General features: G+C 31.1%; 1 long non-coding RNA gene across 1 annotated transcript; it reads left to right on the top strand.

Moving 5' to 3' along the window:
- On the top strand, positions 9,014–9,825 carry LOC109329133. Its single transcript, XR_002105520.1, has 2 exons — positions 9,014–9,448; positions 9,484–9,825. It is a non-coding gene; the product is annotated as an uncharacterized LOC109329133 (long non-coding RNA).

The following is a 16,702-nucleotide window of genomic DNA, read 5'->3' as shown; positions in this document are numbered from 1 at the left end:
GGACAATCCAATCTCTGTAGAGTGGATGAATTTGGCCCATATTTGGAGCTAGCAGCTCTACATAGTATTTCTTTCATTTTATTTGACGTTGAAAAAACATGTTTGGGTTGTGTTCTGAAATTTGTGGCTTCTTAATTTATTGGTTGCATGAATTGACTTGTATATTGTATGATGAGTTAAGTGTTTAAGGAAGTACATGTTTATTGAAATGTATTCTACTCCAATTGTGTTAAGTCAGTCTTAGTCACCATAACTCTTATGAACTTTCACATGACAACATGAAGTTGCCTTAAATTAGGAGGTTGTATGATTAAGTTGAGTGATGTGAGTATTGAGCTATACACATTGCATGAAATTTTGAAATGTTGTGATAACTTTCACTCTTAATTTTGCTTGCATCTCTAAGTGATCTAAGATAATAGAAAAATATGGATTTAATTGAAACCACTTGACCTGAATTATTTATTGATTGAAACCTTAAGCTAGATCAAAGTTATTATCTAGTCTTAGTTCTATTAGGATAAGAGAGCTAAGTGTTACAATTATAATGAAGTTGGAGATAAGGGAAATTATGCATGAAAAAGGTGAAAAAAGAAAGTGGTTTAACCACTACTCATGTTATGAATCAAAAATAATACTCTACAAAAGGAAAGAGTACAAATAAAAAGATGAGTGGCGGGGTAAAGTAAAGAATAAAGGGAAACAAAAGTAGTTTATAATATAAGTAGAAGTGATACATAAAATTTGAATATGCTCTTTTAGATTATTAGAACATCCTTGTATCTGGAAAAACTATGTCGCTTGTAGCCCAACCACATTACAACCCCTGAAAGACCTTAGTGATCCATATCATCTACCATTCTTGATTAAACATGAGATAATACCAAAATTGAATTTATTGCTTGATTATTGCATGCTTATGAGAGAGATATACACTTCAAACACTTGAGAGTTCACACTTCCTGATTTATTGGCAAATGAATTGTTAAAATAACGAAGTATCAATTTGATTATGTAGCTAGAAATGACTAGCATGAATTCGATATCGTACTTTGCTTGAGTTTGAAATTCCTTAGTGCACTTGTCTATTTGTATGAATAACATTCTCTTCAGTGTATGATATGAAACTTAATGTGTAAATCTTACTTGAAAAACCCAAACATATTTTTGAAAAATCAGCTTGGACTCTTGTTTGGGGATAATCAAGGTTCAAAGTTGGGGAGAGTTTGTTAAGTGCCAAATTAATCAAATTTATAAATTATTTTTACGGCACTTTTACTAATTAATAAACTCAAATGAATGAAAGTGTAATAATACATTATTAAAACTTGTTTAAATGACCAAATCTCACTATGGAGTGTTTTGCAGGCTTAATTTGGAGGAATTATGGTAAAAAGATAAGTTTCGGACAAAAGCAAGAATTCAACCATCACTTGTTAGAGTAAAATTGCGATTCCATATTCGTTCACTGTTGGATCGAGCTGAATTTTGTATATATTATTCCTAACTGGTGGATCTTCAATATGAATGGTCGGATCAGAGAAATATGGAAAATGCGATGACCTACAAGCATGTTTCTGTGCTCACCAAAAATAGCATCGTGCAACTTGTACCCAGGGAACTCAAATTTTGAAATTCAACATTTAGCTAGTGTTTCGTACGTGGCCAGTGCACGTATTTGCGCTAAGCGCAAGGAGATGCGCCTAGCGCAAGCTGGTCCACTGAAACGTCGGACATAGCCAGTTGGAGGTTGCGTTGAGCACATGAACTAGCATGCAGACACTATTTGAAGACTTCCAACTTGAGCCATTAGATAAAAAATTTGTAATATTGATATGTAATACTTCTTTGTTTAGTTTCTAGGGTAGTTTGGCTTATTTTAGTTATGGGATGAAGGTGGAAGTATTAGAGGAGTTAATCTATGCTCATTTGTGTGTGGTTCTACCATCCCATGAGTTTTGTTTTATCTTTATCTTACTTTCACCTTGTGAACATAAGTAACTAAAACCTTGTTGAGATTGAATGTAACATAAGCTTGATGTATGCATACTGATTCATCTATTAATTCATGAAGTTGGAATTATCTTTGAGTTCATGTATTTTCTTAATGCTTACTTTAAGTTTGATGATCTTATTGTATGATTATTTAATAAATTGCTTAGTTTCTTACTGCATTATTCTGAACTTGCATAACTCAACAAGTAGTTTGTTTTCTAGGCATAGAATTATATTATTTGTCATCTCATGCATATTACTTATTAGTATCTAGACATACTGCTAATCTTGTGATATTGTAACTCTTAAACTAAACAATATAGACTACTAGACATAGATGCTTGAAGGTTCATAAAACTTAATTTTATCATTAGAGTTGCTAGACTTAGAGTTATTTTTGGTAAAGTGTTAGTATAGACCAAGACATTGGCGACTAATACAATTGAGGTGTTCCATTTTAAATCAACTTGTGTGCATGGATTACTAGACATAGAGACACGATTTGCAAGTCATATTTTTAATCTTATGAATTGAAGTTGCTAGACATATGTCTTTGTTGCATAAATTGCTAGATTGACAAGACATTAGTTTTTAATAATTTTGAGGTCATTGCATAAAATAATCATTACTGAATGAATTTGCTTTAAGAATAAGGTCTGTAGAGATAGTAAGTGTGAAATTCAATTTTAGCTCATTTTATCATTATATTATAATTCAGACTTGTTGTGTCCCGAAACTAACAATCTTTTGATACTTGTTTGCGACACTGAGGTAGTTTAATACTTCTATTTGTTGGTTATCAGGTTCCTATAGTTACCAATAATTATTGAGTAGGTCTTTAAAAATGTGAATTTAATATTTATACAATAATAGTGTAAGAATTTTTTATATATCATTATTAACTCTGAAATAAAAGTAATATAAACAAATAGTGGATGGTATATTGATACAAAGAAAAATTGATACTAACAATATAATAGTTATTGAATTTTAAAAACATTTTTGTAGCACAAATTTAGTATATTAATGTTGGTTTAGTTTTAGGGCATTACAGCTAGTCCTTTTTATAGGATTTTTAGGTAGTTTTAAGGGAAATAAGGAGGATAGTTCATGTGATTAGTTCCAATAAATATATGTTTAAAAAAAATTAATTTTCAATAATATGACTTACTCATTTTACTACATGCTAATGAATGAGAGTACTTTTCTAACAAATTCATTACTAAAAATAAAATTTTGAAAAAGTTAATATAAAGAACTAGAATCAACCTCTTAAAAAGGGTTTTATAAAACAGATCAGATGTAATATTATTTAGTTAAGAATGGATATGTAAATGCTTAATGTAAGATATTTTAATGCTACTTTTTCAACTATAAAAAACAGAGAAGGATGACATGTTTTGTTAAGACAATGTCAAAATTACAAGATCAACATTAGACAGATGGACAATAACATAAACGAAAGACGAAGGTACAACTACATTAAAATAAAATCATGGAATAAGCCCTAACAAAAGATGGATATTATCATAACTAGATGTTGTAATTAGATAGGTTAACTGCCACAATGAGACCAACATGTTACGCTCAAATTCAACACCCGCCCGAAGAATAATTGATGAGAAATTCAAAATAATAACAAAGACAACACCATAAAGTAATATACAACAAATAATAATTTTCTCAACTTATAAGTATTTATGAGGACCAATGACAAATATCTTAAATTTCACTATAATCAAAATAAGAGTATAAAAATTATCTTAAATTACAATACTAATTGTGCTTAATAATAAGACAAATAACATAGCAACAAGTTTGAAAAATAGAAAAAAAAAATAGCAGTAGAAACCAAAAGACAACTACTATAATTGCTTGATTTCTCTCTCCTCGGATGCCATATAATTGATCCGACTGTTGAAAATGAATTGTACCATAAGAACCTGTTGTCCGATTTTAATATTTATATAATAATAGTGTAAGAATATTTTACGATTATCATTAACTCTTAAATATATATAATAAAAATAGACGGCGAGTGATATATTGTTCGTATAAAAACCTTACACTTATAATATATAGATTTTAAACTCTAAAAATATTTTGGTTGTATAAATTTAGTATATTTATGTTGGTTTAGTTTTATTACATTACAACTAGTCCTTTTTATCGGAACTTTTGGCATTTTTTTAGAATCAAGCAAGACGGAGGATAATACCATATGAAGTTTTTGGTAGTTTTATGTGATATTATGAGAATTAATTAAGGTGGACAGAAGACGAAGGTACAACAACATCAAACATAAAATCATGAAATAATCCCTAACAACAAGATGGATAATATCATTATTAGATGTCCTAATTAGATAGGTTAATTGCCACAATTGAGACCAATAAGTGTTACGCTCAATTCTACATTAGAAATTAAACACAATAATAATGACAACTCCAAAAGTAATATATAGCAGATTATAATTTCCCAAAACACAAAAATATGTGAGAAGCAATAATAAATACTATAAACAATTGAAATCACATAAGGACAACATAATTTTAATGTGGAAAACCTTTCTAATGTGAGAAGTGAAAATCATGGAACAAGACTTAAGCATAAAAAAACAAACTTGAAAACGAGAATAAATTGTAACACAATAACCATAAAAACAGCTAGTGTAATTGCTCTATTTCTCCCTTTTTGGATGCCTTATAACCGCTCGAACTATCCATAATAATGTATTAGAAGTTGTGAACTTACTATCCAAATTTAATATTTATAAAGTGATAATGTAAAATTTTTTTACAAATCATCATTGATACTTAATTAAGAATGAGTATGTGGATGCTTAATGTAAAATATTTTAATACTAATTTTTCAACGATCATAAACAATAAAATCATATCACTTTTCTTTTTATTAAGGCAATGTCAAAAATTACAAAATAACATTAGACAGGTGGGCAATAACATAAACGGAAGACGAAGGTTACAAAAAAAACACAAAATCATGAAATAAGCCATAACAACAAGATGGATAATATCATAACTAGATGTCCAAATTAGATAGGTTAATATTAAGTGCCATGATGATAAATTCATTACCAATTTTATGGCACTTTACTCATTACTTAATCCAAATTGTTGATTTTATGCTTTTAAATGATAAAAACTTGTGAGTTGGTCAAATATCATCTTTGAAGTGTTTGTGTAGGCTTACACCGGAGGAATGATTGAAAACACTAAGTTTCCGGGCAAAGTTGACCTAGGCTCAAAGCAAGAATCAAGCTCAACAAATGAGACATACAGTAGATGATTTCTGCACTTGACACAAAAGTCTCGCTCAGGTGTAGAAGGACCTGCACCAAGCGGAAAAGTTAGGTGCACTCAACGCAAGATGGGCACCCAATGCAAGTTGGTGCGCTAAAAGGTCGAGCTTGGCTAGTCGAAGTGATGCGCTCAACACAAGGCAATGGGTTGAGTGTGGAAGCCAGATTTCAGATACTATTTGAGGGTTTTAACTTGGGTTTATTAAGTACATCTCGAGCAATACAATTGTAATACGATAAATTCTTAATTTTCAAAAAGCTAAGTAACAAGTTACTAGACCTGAGAAATAGGTTACTTGAACTGAGTAACAAGCTACTGGGACTGGATAACAGGTTACCCAAATGGAGTAATCGGTTATCCTACATTTTCTACACATAGTAACTAATTTCTCATTGGAGTAAATAATTACTCATTTGGACATAACTCTGGGTAATTGGTTACCCAATAGAATAACCAGTTAGTAAGAGTTCTTACACCATATTTTCAAATCTTAACTAGCATCTTTCATCCAAAATGAATGGATGTCATTCTAAACGTCTTCTACCTTCACTTAGGGATATGATAGTTGGTTGGAAGCTTAATTAAAGTCAACTTTTAGACACTCCATTTCTTACACCAATCTTACATACAACTTTATCAATCTTCTAACTCTTTTTGCAAGCAACTTTGTGATAAACTTTCAGAATTTTATGAGTTGTTGTCAAGTGTTTCATTCTAAGTTTTCATGCACTTAAACACTTGAGCATATTGTGTTATTCATAGTGAAAGACCAAAAGGATTTCAAGTTTAGAAGTGTCAAATTATTTATGCAATCTAGCCCTAGATACATTCTTCATACTTTGTCAAATTGTTGTAAACTTTTGACCATAGGATGTGATAGAAAATGGAAGAGATATACTTAGAAGATGTGTTCTTCTAAGGTTATGATATTATGGTGATTGTGTTCTGTACTTAGAATCTGAGGGTGAGATTTGTAAGTACAACTCACCAAATCATTAAAATCTCTTATGTAAGCAAGATGACTAGGAGTAGCATTCAAGTGACAAGAAGGTGAACTAATATAAAAACTGGTATATCTCTATTATTCCTTATACTCTTCACTTTCATTTATGTACTTTGATTTTCTGCAACTTATATTTCTGCTACGCTACACTCTAATTGTTTTAAAGTTGCAAAAATCCTTGATTGTGCAAAAAACTAATTCACTCCCTCTTAGTTTGTCATGTTATAGTTACACAATTTACTCTTTACTTCACTCTCTACAACTAAGAAACCATTCTTTCTCTCATGGGGTTCACTCATTTTATATTAATTCCCCCATTTCTATGTGGACTCCTCATCACTTTTCTCGCATGTTAATTTTCTATCTCATTTTGACTTGATCATCACACACTTCCCTAGGACTAAGGGGCATAAGTATGATTTTCCTATTTTGGTGCCTATAAGAGATTTTGTATGTATGTCCATTATATCATGACTAGCTTCCATGTGTACTAAATCACACAAAACTTTGTCACTATAACCCCCTATGGATAATTCTTGTTCGATTAGCTCACTCAATCGCACCTCCCCATCCCCACTAAGCCATTGATGCTTACATGGTATGAGATGTGGTCTAATAGGAATTTTCAGTTTTGAAACTAGTCTAGAACTCACCATATTGTTACAATTACCCCCATCAAGTATTAGTTAACAAGTTTTCCCACTCACTAAGCACCTAGTATGGAAAATATTCTCACTCTGAGAATTCTCATCATCTCTTACTCGAATACCCAAAAGTATCCTAATAATGAAGAGATCTCCACTCATAGGGTGAACTTCTTCCTCACTGTCAATATATTCTCACTCCCTATTATATGACTCACTAGTATATTACCCATTGTCTTTGACAACGATGGCGGTTGGACATTCAAAATCTTGATAACCTCTTTGTTGACATTTGAAGCACTTTTTTCCAATTTTGCCACTTGCACCACTTTGAAGCTTAAGCTTAAGCTAAAGCTTCCCGTTATAGCTTGAAGGCACATACCTCTTTCCCATTATATGCAACATCTTCTACAAAGTATCTACTACTGGCTCTTCCTCTTGCATCCTCTCTCATTGATATTTGTTCCACTAAATCAATGCATATCCAGAAAAATTTATGATATTTGTTCCACTTTGAAGCTTCACCTTTTGTTCTTTTGTGTAATTGTTACACGAGAAGATATGGAACTTTTTTAGCTCCAACTCCAAGTATGCCTCCAAATCATTCCTCCCTTAGAAGGGTGAAATGTTAAGTTTGATTCTCTCCATCTGGTTTTGTCTTGGGACCTCCTCAAGATCATATCTTCTCTACCTTCTCATCCTTCCATCTGGAAGTTCATCATCTCTTCATTGCAACTCCTCATGGAATTGGTTCGCTTGTAGTCTTAGGAGTCTTTCAAAAAATTTGCTATCATTTGGAAAGGGCTCAAACCTCCTTCACCTAGATCACAACTATTTTCTTCTGATATGCTGCAACAAGATGTTAGAAAATACAAAATATATCCTCACCTCACTCTCTTAAGTGTATGCACTATTTTTTGACTTTTTCAATAATGTATACTCTTAGCTTTTACCACTCGTATATTCTCCCAAAGTTCTGAGCTAAATGATTAAGTGAAAAAAAATAGGATTGAATAATCCAAAATTTTGGTGGAAATTTGGTAAACGGAATTTTAGTTTTCAAAGCAGCTTTCAACATAGTAAAATTACATGGAATTAAACACAAATTTCAACAAGACATGAGTCGTTCGACACTATTGTTTGTTTGTTAATATATTGTCTTTTATTTTGATTTCGACTTATTTTTCAAGGCTTAACTTTTACAATGGTTAATACAATACATACAAACTCAAAGGGAACCCATAAAATAGAACATGAAAATCAGAAAACAACAAAATGTAAAGTATTACCAACAAACTTGATGTTTCCTTGCTCTCCCTAGAGTTGGTTGTAGATACCACTTGATGTAAACCTCCTTTGAAGATCCCTATTGAATGATCATTCTAGTGGACAACTTATATATTTGGGTGTTATGAGTGTAAGATGGTAATTTAACTAACATGCAGTAACATGACGAATAAGGTTGAAGATGGATTTGTGGAAGGTAAGAAATTGAAATAAAGAACTTGAGTGGGGTCACAACCAAGGATTATTGATAACCCAATGTTTGGATGACATGAATGATGATTAGTCCAACGATAAGTCCATGAATCGGTTCAACTAAGAACCAAGGAGAATAATGCTAACAATATGCACCAAACAATATTTTTAAGCTACAATTTAAGATGTGTCCATTCATCAAAATGGAAGTTCATTTATATGCAGTTGAGAAAGAGAAGAAGATAGTCTCATTAATGAAAGTGCAAGTTCTAAGAAAGTAATAAATGCATTGTCCCCCATTAAGTCATTTGGGTTAAGGGAGAGCCAACTCTATGAAAGGACATACAAACCACAACAAAAATGTATGTTTTAGTCTAGAAAGGTCTATAATCACTTTTCAAAATGTGAAAGTCCAATTATTTAGAAAATTGTAAGAAAATCCAAAATTTGCCCCGATCATAAGATCAGGCCTTTGATGGGCCCATGACTTTGTTAGTGCTTAGGTCATCTAACTCTTCCATGCATAACGCTACTCTTGGCTCTGTCTTCTTCCTTCGGCTGGGCTTCAATTAGGGCTGTCACAACTTTTCATAATGCCTCTATGGTCTTTATTGTTCTTGCCCTTGTTATATGCCTTTCTAAACCTTAGAGTTCTTGGTGTTACTTATCCTTCTCCATGTCCACATCACCCTCCAAGTTCTCTCCTTTTTTACGATAAATTAGTATAGGTTTGAGACAAATGATGATAATTTAATTGGAATAATTGATGCGGAACATGTATTAATTTCTCCTCTTCTTTAATTTTCTTTTCTATTTGTCCTTAACTGGTCTTTGCATGGGCCACAACCCAGAAAACCATGTAAGGCCTCAATCATTTTTCTTCCTTATAAAAAGCTTCCAAGCTAGTTTACATTCAAGACATAACTCTCCAGCTGGGTTTTCATTTGAAGGGCAAGAAGGATGAAGTAGGTGAGTGGGATCAAAGATTTGCAAAGGTGAGTTTAGTACATCAATGAACATTTGCTGGATTCAGCTAAAGAAACAAGCATTAATGGTTGAAGTCTTTGGGTTTAAATCAATGGTGTTTATGGTGGTGTTGAGCATAGCTCTTCTAGTTCTACCATTGCTGCTGCCACAACTTCCTCCACCGCCAATGATACTTATGTTCCTCCCTGTTTTGGTAATGTCTTTTCTGGTAATGTTGGTTTTGTCTCATAAATCATGTCTCGACATATATGAAAAAAACATTTAAAAATTGCAATTAGTAATGTAGTAATTGTAATTGTGGTTGATGACCATAATTGTGATGTTTGTAGCCAGTTTTTCATATAGGTAATGACATGCATGCAATGAAATGAAAAAAATTTCATTAGTAGCTTAATTATTAGTAGTGCCTTCTTTTATTTTCTCTTTTATTTTTGTTTCTCCAATTATGCTGTGTGTGTAAGTTCTTCAGAAGAAAAAAGCTTAGTATTTAATCATGAAGACACAATGATGTTTGTGGAAAATTAGAGCAATGTAGGTAACCTCGTCCAAAATATGGAGCAATGTTATTATGTGTGCAAAAGCGATTTCACATGCAAAGGAGCGATCCTGCAAATTCAATCCACTCGAGTTCGGTAAATGAATACCTGAAATGCAACACAACTATCGTACGCCAATTATTTTTCGTGCAAAATCATTAATTATTTTCTTTATTTAAACTCGATACATATAATAAAATATAGAAAATAATATACATACAAAGGTGTAAGGATAATATGTATAATTTATCATTGATCTCTAATAATCTTTTTTATATCATGTAATAATATTCATTAAAATAGAAAAATAAAATATTTAGAAGAACAATTGATACTCCTATCCAAATATTGAGACATTTAAAAGGTATAATTTATCATTGATCTTAGTAATCATTGACTCTTATATACTATCAGTCAATTATCCAACATTCATTTTTATCATAATTTACTTTTTAAAAAAAATAATACAAATGAATAATTAATATATAGTAAATATATATAAATATTTACACTGTATTACATAAAAATTGCACTCTTATCTAAATGGTAGATAATCTAATGATAATTTAAATAATTTTCATATTAACAGAATATAGATATTAAAAACATCTCTAAATTGTTATTCACCATACATGTTTAACTGAATTTATCTCTATCATTTATTTTTAATATATCTTAACCTACATGTTTAAATTAATTTTATCCCTAAAAGTAAAGTTTTTCATTTAAATGGTGGATTTTGTTGGTTTGATTAGGATTATTCATGTATCTATTAATGCATTGTAAACAAAATTGCATCAAAACGAAGTACAACAAGTACAAAGGAGAGTTTCAAGGAGGAAAGGCTGTGAACGAGGAAAAGTAACAAGACGGAGAGAACGAGGAAATAAACTTGAATTTGGGGTCAGTTGTTTATTTTGTTTTTAGCTCAGACAAATGAAAATTGTAACGGTGAGTTCTGACACGTGGTACACAAAAGTGCCATTTGGTTGCATTGTTTTGTGAAAAAAAGAAGCCAAGAGGGAAAATGAATAAAACAAGAAGGGAGTAGATTTTTAATGTTTGTATTGACTAACTGTGGGCGAAACAAGTGGGTTCATAGCTTCATATGTATCTGGATTTGCCACTTACGGTTTATAACAATAACTTAAATTTCTATTTTTATAGTTATATATATTATTCATATATAGTAACTATTTATATATATTGATTATTATAAATATATAATTAAAGTTGAAATTATGATTGGTATTCAGGGACACTTGCAAATCTTAAGAGGAGGAACAAGAGTGAGCCGGTGCTCCCCTTGAGATTTTTTCTTATATATATTAACTGGTTTCGTTAAAAATCTAGATGTCCAACCATATAATATTATAAAATATAGAAAATGTGGTTCACTCCTATTTTTAAATGATGTTGCCCATTCAAGTGTTGAAACTTCTAATGCAAAATAACATGTTTGAAAATATTATTGCAGGGTCACAGTTTTTGCTAGGAATGCATGCATGGTGCTTGATTAATTTACATAGCTATGATGTTTAACTATTGCTACAAAATATGTTGTAAGTTGCAACATGAAAACTGCATGAAACTATGTCGTAATAAATCAACCTTATTGTCTAAAGAAGTTACACCTAAAGCTTAATTATTAAGGAAATAATTTATTCCAAGTTTCTTACCATAAAATAGTAGACTATGAATAAGAACTATTATTAGATGAAAATTTGGATTATTTAATAGAATAAGTGAGATTATGTAAGAGTTAATCAATTAACATTGTAGTTAATTGATTAATAGTGTAAGAGCTAATTAGTTAATTGAATAACTGTGTATCAATTAACACAGTAGTTAATCGATTAATTGTGTAGTCGTTCAGTTTTTAAGGTGAACTGTGTACGATAATTGATTAATCAAGAGAGTTAATCGATTATTTGGTTAACAGATTCTGTTTTCTGTTTTAGTAATTGTTGTATATAAAGGGGTATTCCTCTAAGCTTTGTAACTCATTCAATTCTGTAATGAGAAATCAATTAAAGAATGAGAAGTGTTACTCAGTTTTGACACTCTTTGTTTCTCATTCTTCTTTCTTCTTTCTTTAAGCTTTCATTCATATACTTCTTGATTCATCCAGAAGCTTTCTTTTTCATGGCTCTTACCAAAATTTAACATGGTATCAGAGCATAGTTATTCTATTTGATGTTAGAAATTCATAATTTCTAATTAAGATGGACATCATATATTTAATATAATTATATCGGCTATTTATTTGAGTTACAAAACAATTGATCTAATTATTGACAACATATAAGACATCTGAAACTGATAACATATATGAGCTTAATGAGTGGATACCCAAACGGTTGACCTATAGGGGTTAATGAGAACCCTATAAGTTAACACATAAGGAACGATTATGGTCCCCAAGACACCAAATCATAAATAGTTTTCACCTCTCCCTATCAGAGAGAAAACGAAGGCTTAAAGGAATTAAGGATTTGGTTGAGGAAGACATCATACCAAAACTCTTCCAAAAGGTATATCAAATGAGTAGATTAGAGAACATGAATTCAGGGATTCAAATATGACTTTGTATCCTTGTTTTATATTATGTGTGAGAATCATGAGATTCAAGATCCTAGGATTGACATTTCACAAATCATTAGGAAATATCTAAAAAGTGGTATCAGAGCTTTAAAGTTCTGAATTTTATGGTTCTCCATTAAAGATATTTTCCCCCAATTTTTTATGAACCATAATTTTTTTAAATTTGGGGATTTTTATGTTTATGCTATTGGTTATGAAAATAGGGTATTTAGGAATAATGATGATAACTTTTATCCGCTTCAGCTTATTTGAATTATGAAACGTTGCAACATTTGTTGAAGTATATATTCAGATCTGGACATGAACATTGCGTTAACTTTTATGACTCTGTTATGCAATATGTATATTATATGTGGACTAGTGTCTTACTGTTGGACATTGACTTTTGTCACTTTCAATTTTGCAATTTGTTAAATTATATATAATTTACTAAATTAGTGTATGAAAGTGTATATATATAGAGTTACATATATATTTTAAGATATGCATGATCATATTCAATTTGGAATTTTTGATAATGATTTGCATATATCTTTTTATGTTTTTCACTCTAGATCTACTTTGTATTTGGTCAAGATTGCATCTATTTTTCTGTGGTGATATATATGTAATATATCTTTTTTTATTTGGAATTATATTATTGGATTAGATTTGTTAATCATAAAAGATATCAAATCTGAAGGTTTTAATTCCAAGATCATATTTTTTTATAATGGACTCATATTCTTTTCCTTTTTGTCTGGTAATTATTTTTGAATTAATTGATACAATATGTTTCCGAAGTAACTTCTATTGTGGAAATTGATTAAGATTACACATATGAGTATGACATTATTTATGTGAATTGTGTTTGGCCCAAAGGAAGACACAATTTGGGCAAGTAATAACATACATGTGATGATAAATAAGTAACAAATTCCAGAGCAAGACAACAATGAGGTTCTCCCCCAAGTACTTATAGAACAAATTCAACAACCTCAAGAAGTAGAAGTGTCATTAAGGAGTAATATTTTTTATGTGAATAATAGTCGGTCCAAACAAAGGCTATTGTTTGACAAAACTAATTGTTAATATTTGATCATTATATTGAGAATACCACTTACAAATTAATTTCTCTATCCAAAGACTAGAAATTGATGTTGTCCTAGGTATCTTGTGATAGGTCTATCATGTGAACATGTCTTGTTTTATATATATTAACTTACTTGTTTATTTAAATGGTTGCAACACTTATGGCTTGTTGCATTGACTGATGGCTGATTGTGTTATTAAGTGGTTGCTATTGTTGAAACATTGTTTCTGTTTAGATAGCTTGTCATGCCATGATTAATCATGTATAAAATGGTAATATTTTTTATATAGAAAATTCAAAAGGACCATTACTGGAATTCGAAATGTAGTCATTGTGATGGAAATGATGCAATAATACCAATAGACTATAATGGATATATGTATTTATATGTAGATATAAATAATATATGTTTTGGATTAAGGTTATGGTGAATCAAACTCAACTAAATGGTTTTTATTTTGGAAAATAAAATTGTTTTGACATTTTAAGTGAATCTGTTAAATATGAAGTCACCAAAGTGACATCTTTTCTATGAATTGTTCATAATAAATGTCAAATGCTAGTGCGTATATGTATCCATGCGAGTATTAATCAGCCCAAATGAATATTATTATTTGGCCGAATTATATACACACATGTGGTGGTAAACATGTGATTATTATAAAGTTGCATATGTGAATGATAAATCAGTCCATAGAAGAGTTTGTTATTTGACATCCATTATGATCAATGTTTGACCATTACAAACAAGAGTATCATTAGTGATTGATATGAATTATCTAGCCAGTTATATGTTTGCATTTTATGCGAATAGTGATCGGTCCAAAAGAAGTTTATTATTTGGCCCAAATTAAAAACATATTTGTAGCAATAAAAATGTGATAAGCATATGGCTTTCCATTTGAATTGTAAGTCGATACAAAAAAAGGCTCATTGTTTGACAAGACTGATTATCAATGTTTGATTACTACATTGAGTGTACCACTTTCAAGTTAATAGTTTTGTCCAAAGACTGAATATTAATATTGTGCTCGGTAACTCGTGATGTGCCCCATTATCATTTGAATTTTAGTATTAAAGTTGAATGTGAGTTTAATTGCAAGAATGATTACAATTTGTTTTGTTCTTCTACTAGTGCTGCAAATATTTCTGCTCAAATTAAGAACATCTCATTACTGAATGAGACAAACTTTAAGGTGTATAAGGAAGCCGTAGAAATTATTCTCGACTGTATGGATTTAAGATCTGGTACTTCAGGTGGAGAAATCCATTTCCACTCCGAAAATCCCCGATGAGGTTAAAATTGAGAAATGAGAACACTCTAACCGAATGTGTCTACTGATCATGAAACACTCTATTCCAGAAGCATTCTTGGGCTTTATTTATGAGGGTCAGAGTGCAAGGAAGTTCCTTGAAGAAATAAAACCATACTCTGCCAAAAATGAAAAGGCGGAAACAAGTAGTTTTTTTTGGCAAAACTCATCTCCATGAAGTATAAAGGCAAAGGGAACATAAGGGAGTACATTATGTAGATGTCTAATCTTGCATCAAAACTTAAGTCACTTAAGTCAGAGCTTGGTGATGACTTGCTCGTGTACTTGGTTTTGATATCTCTTCCTGCACACTTTGGGCAATTCATAGGGAGTTATAACATTTAGAAGGACAAATGGTCCCTCAATGAGCTTATATCTTACTGTGTGCAAGAGAAAAAGAAACTGTAGAGAGATAAGACTGAAAGCGCTCATTTGACTATGACCTCTCAAAATAAGAAAAGAAAGAACAATAATGATGTTGTGAAATGGCTATTTGTGTTTTTCCTCAGAGAATGTGGAATTGTTCTGCAATATACTATGCTAGGAAAACCTCACATGAAGGGTGTTGTTGAGCGATTAAACCGAACTCTTAAGGATATGTTGAGAAGTATGATTAGTCATTCTTCCTTATTAAAGACCACAATTTACATCCTTAATATGTTAGGTGTCCAGTAAAGCAGTTAACAAAATCCCATATGAGCTTTGGACTCATAAATGACAAAGTTTAAAACAGTTGCACATTTGAGGTTGTCCAATTGAGTTAGCTACTATTTTGTTGGTTATGTTGAACGCTCTCGGAGCTATAAATTTTATAATCTCACTTCCATATTTTTTTTGAGATGGGAAATGTAAGATTTCTGGAGGAAGTTGATTTGGGAAGGAAGAAAACATAAGGAATGTTGTCTTTCAGGAAGAACTTGTCATTAATGGTGAAAACGTTCTTGTACCTATTATCATTCAAGGAATAAATTCGGTAATAGAAGATAATGTTTAGAATATTGTCCCTGGAAATATTCCAGAGCAAGACAACAATTAGGTTCTCCCTCAATTACCTATAGCACAAATTCAACAACCTCAAGAAGTAGACGTGTCATTAAGGAGATCCACTAGAGAGAGGAGAAGTGCAATTCCTGATGATTATATTGTATTTCTTTAAGAACATGAGGATGACATCGGGTTAAAAGAAGATGATCCATTAAACATCTGTCAAACCATGAAAAGTTCTAACTCTTAAAAGTGGATCGATGCCGTGAAGGATGAGATGAAGTCTTTGCATGATAATGACGTTTGGGATCCTATCGAATTACCTGAAGGTGCAAAATCTATTGGTTGCAAATGGATATTTAAAACCTAGAGGGATTTGAAGGGTAATATTGATAGATATAAAGCTCGTCTAGTTGCTAAAGGCTTCACTCAGAAAGAAGGCATTGATTATAAAGAAACATTTTCTTCAGTATCTTCAAAGGATTCTTTAAGAATAATATTGACACTAGTAGCTTATTTTGATTTAGAGCTACATCGAATGGATGTTAAGACTGTGTTTCTATATGGTGACATTAAAGAAACGATCTATATGGCGCAAGCAGAAAACTTTTGTCAATTGGCTCAAAGTCTATGGTATGCAAATTAAAGAAATTCAAATTAAAGAAATCCATCTATGGCCTTAAACAAACTTCTCATCAATGGAATCATAAGTTTCATCAAGTTATTACCTCGTATGGTTTTGAGGCAAATAAAGTTGATGAT

Source organism: Lupinus angustifolius, chromosome LG02 (genome assembly GCF_001865875.1).
Source record: "Lupinus angustifolius cultivar Tanjil chromosome LG02, LupAngTanjil_v1.0, whole genome shotgun sequence".
Lineage (NCBI taxonomy): Eukaryota > Viridiplantae > Streptophyta > Magnoliopsida > Fabales > Fabaceae > Lupinus > Lupinus angustifolius.
This window is presented reverse-complemented; position numbering and strand designations above follow the sequence as displayed.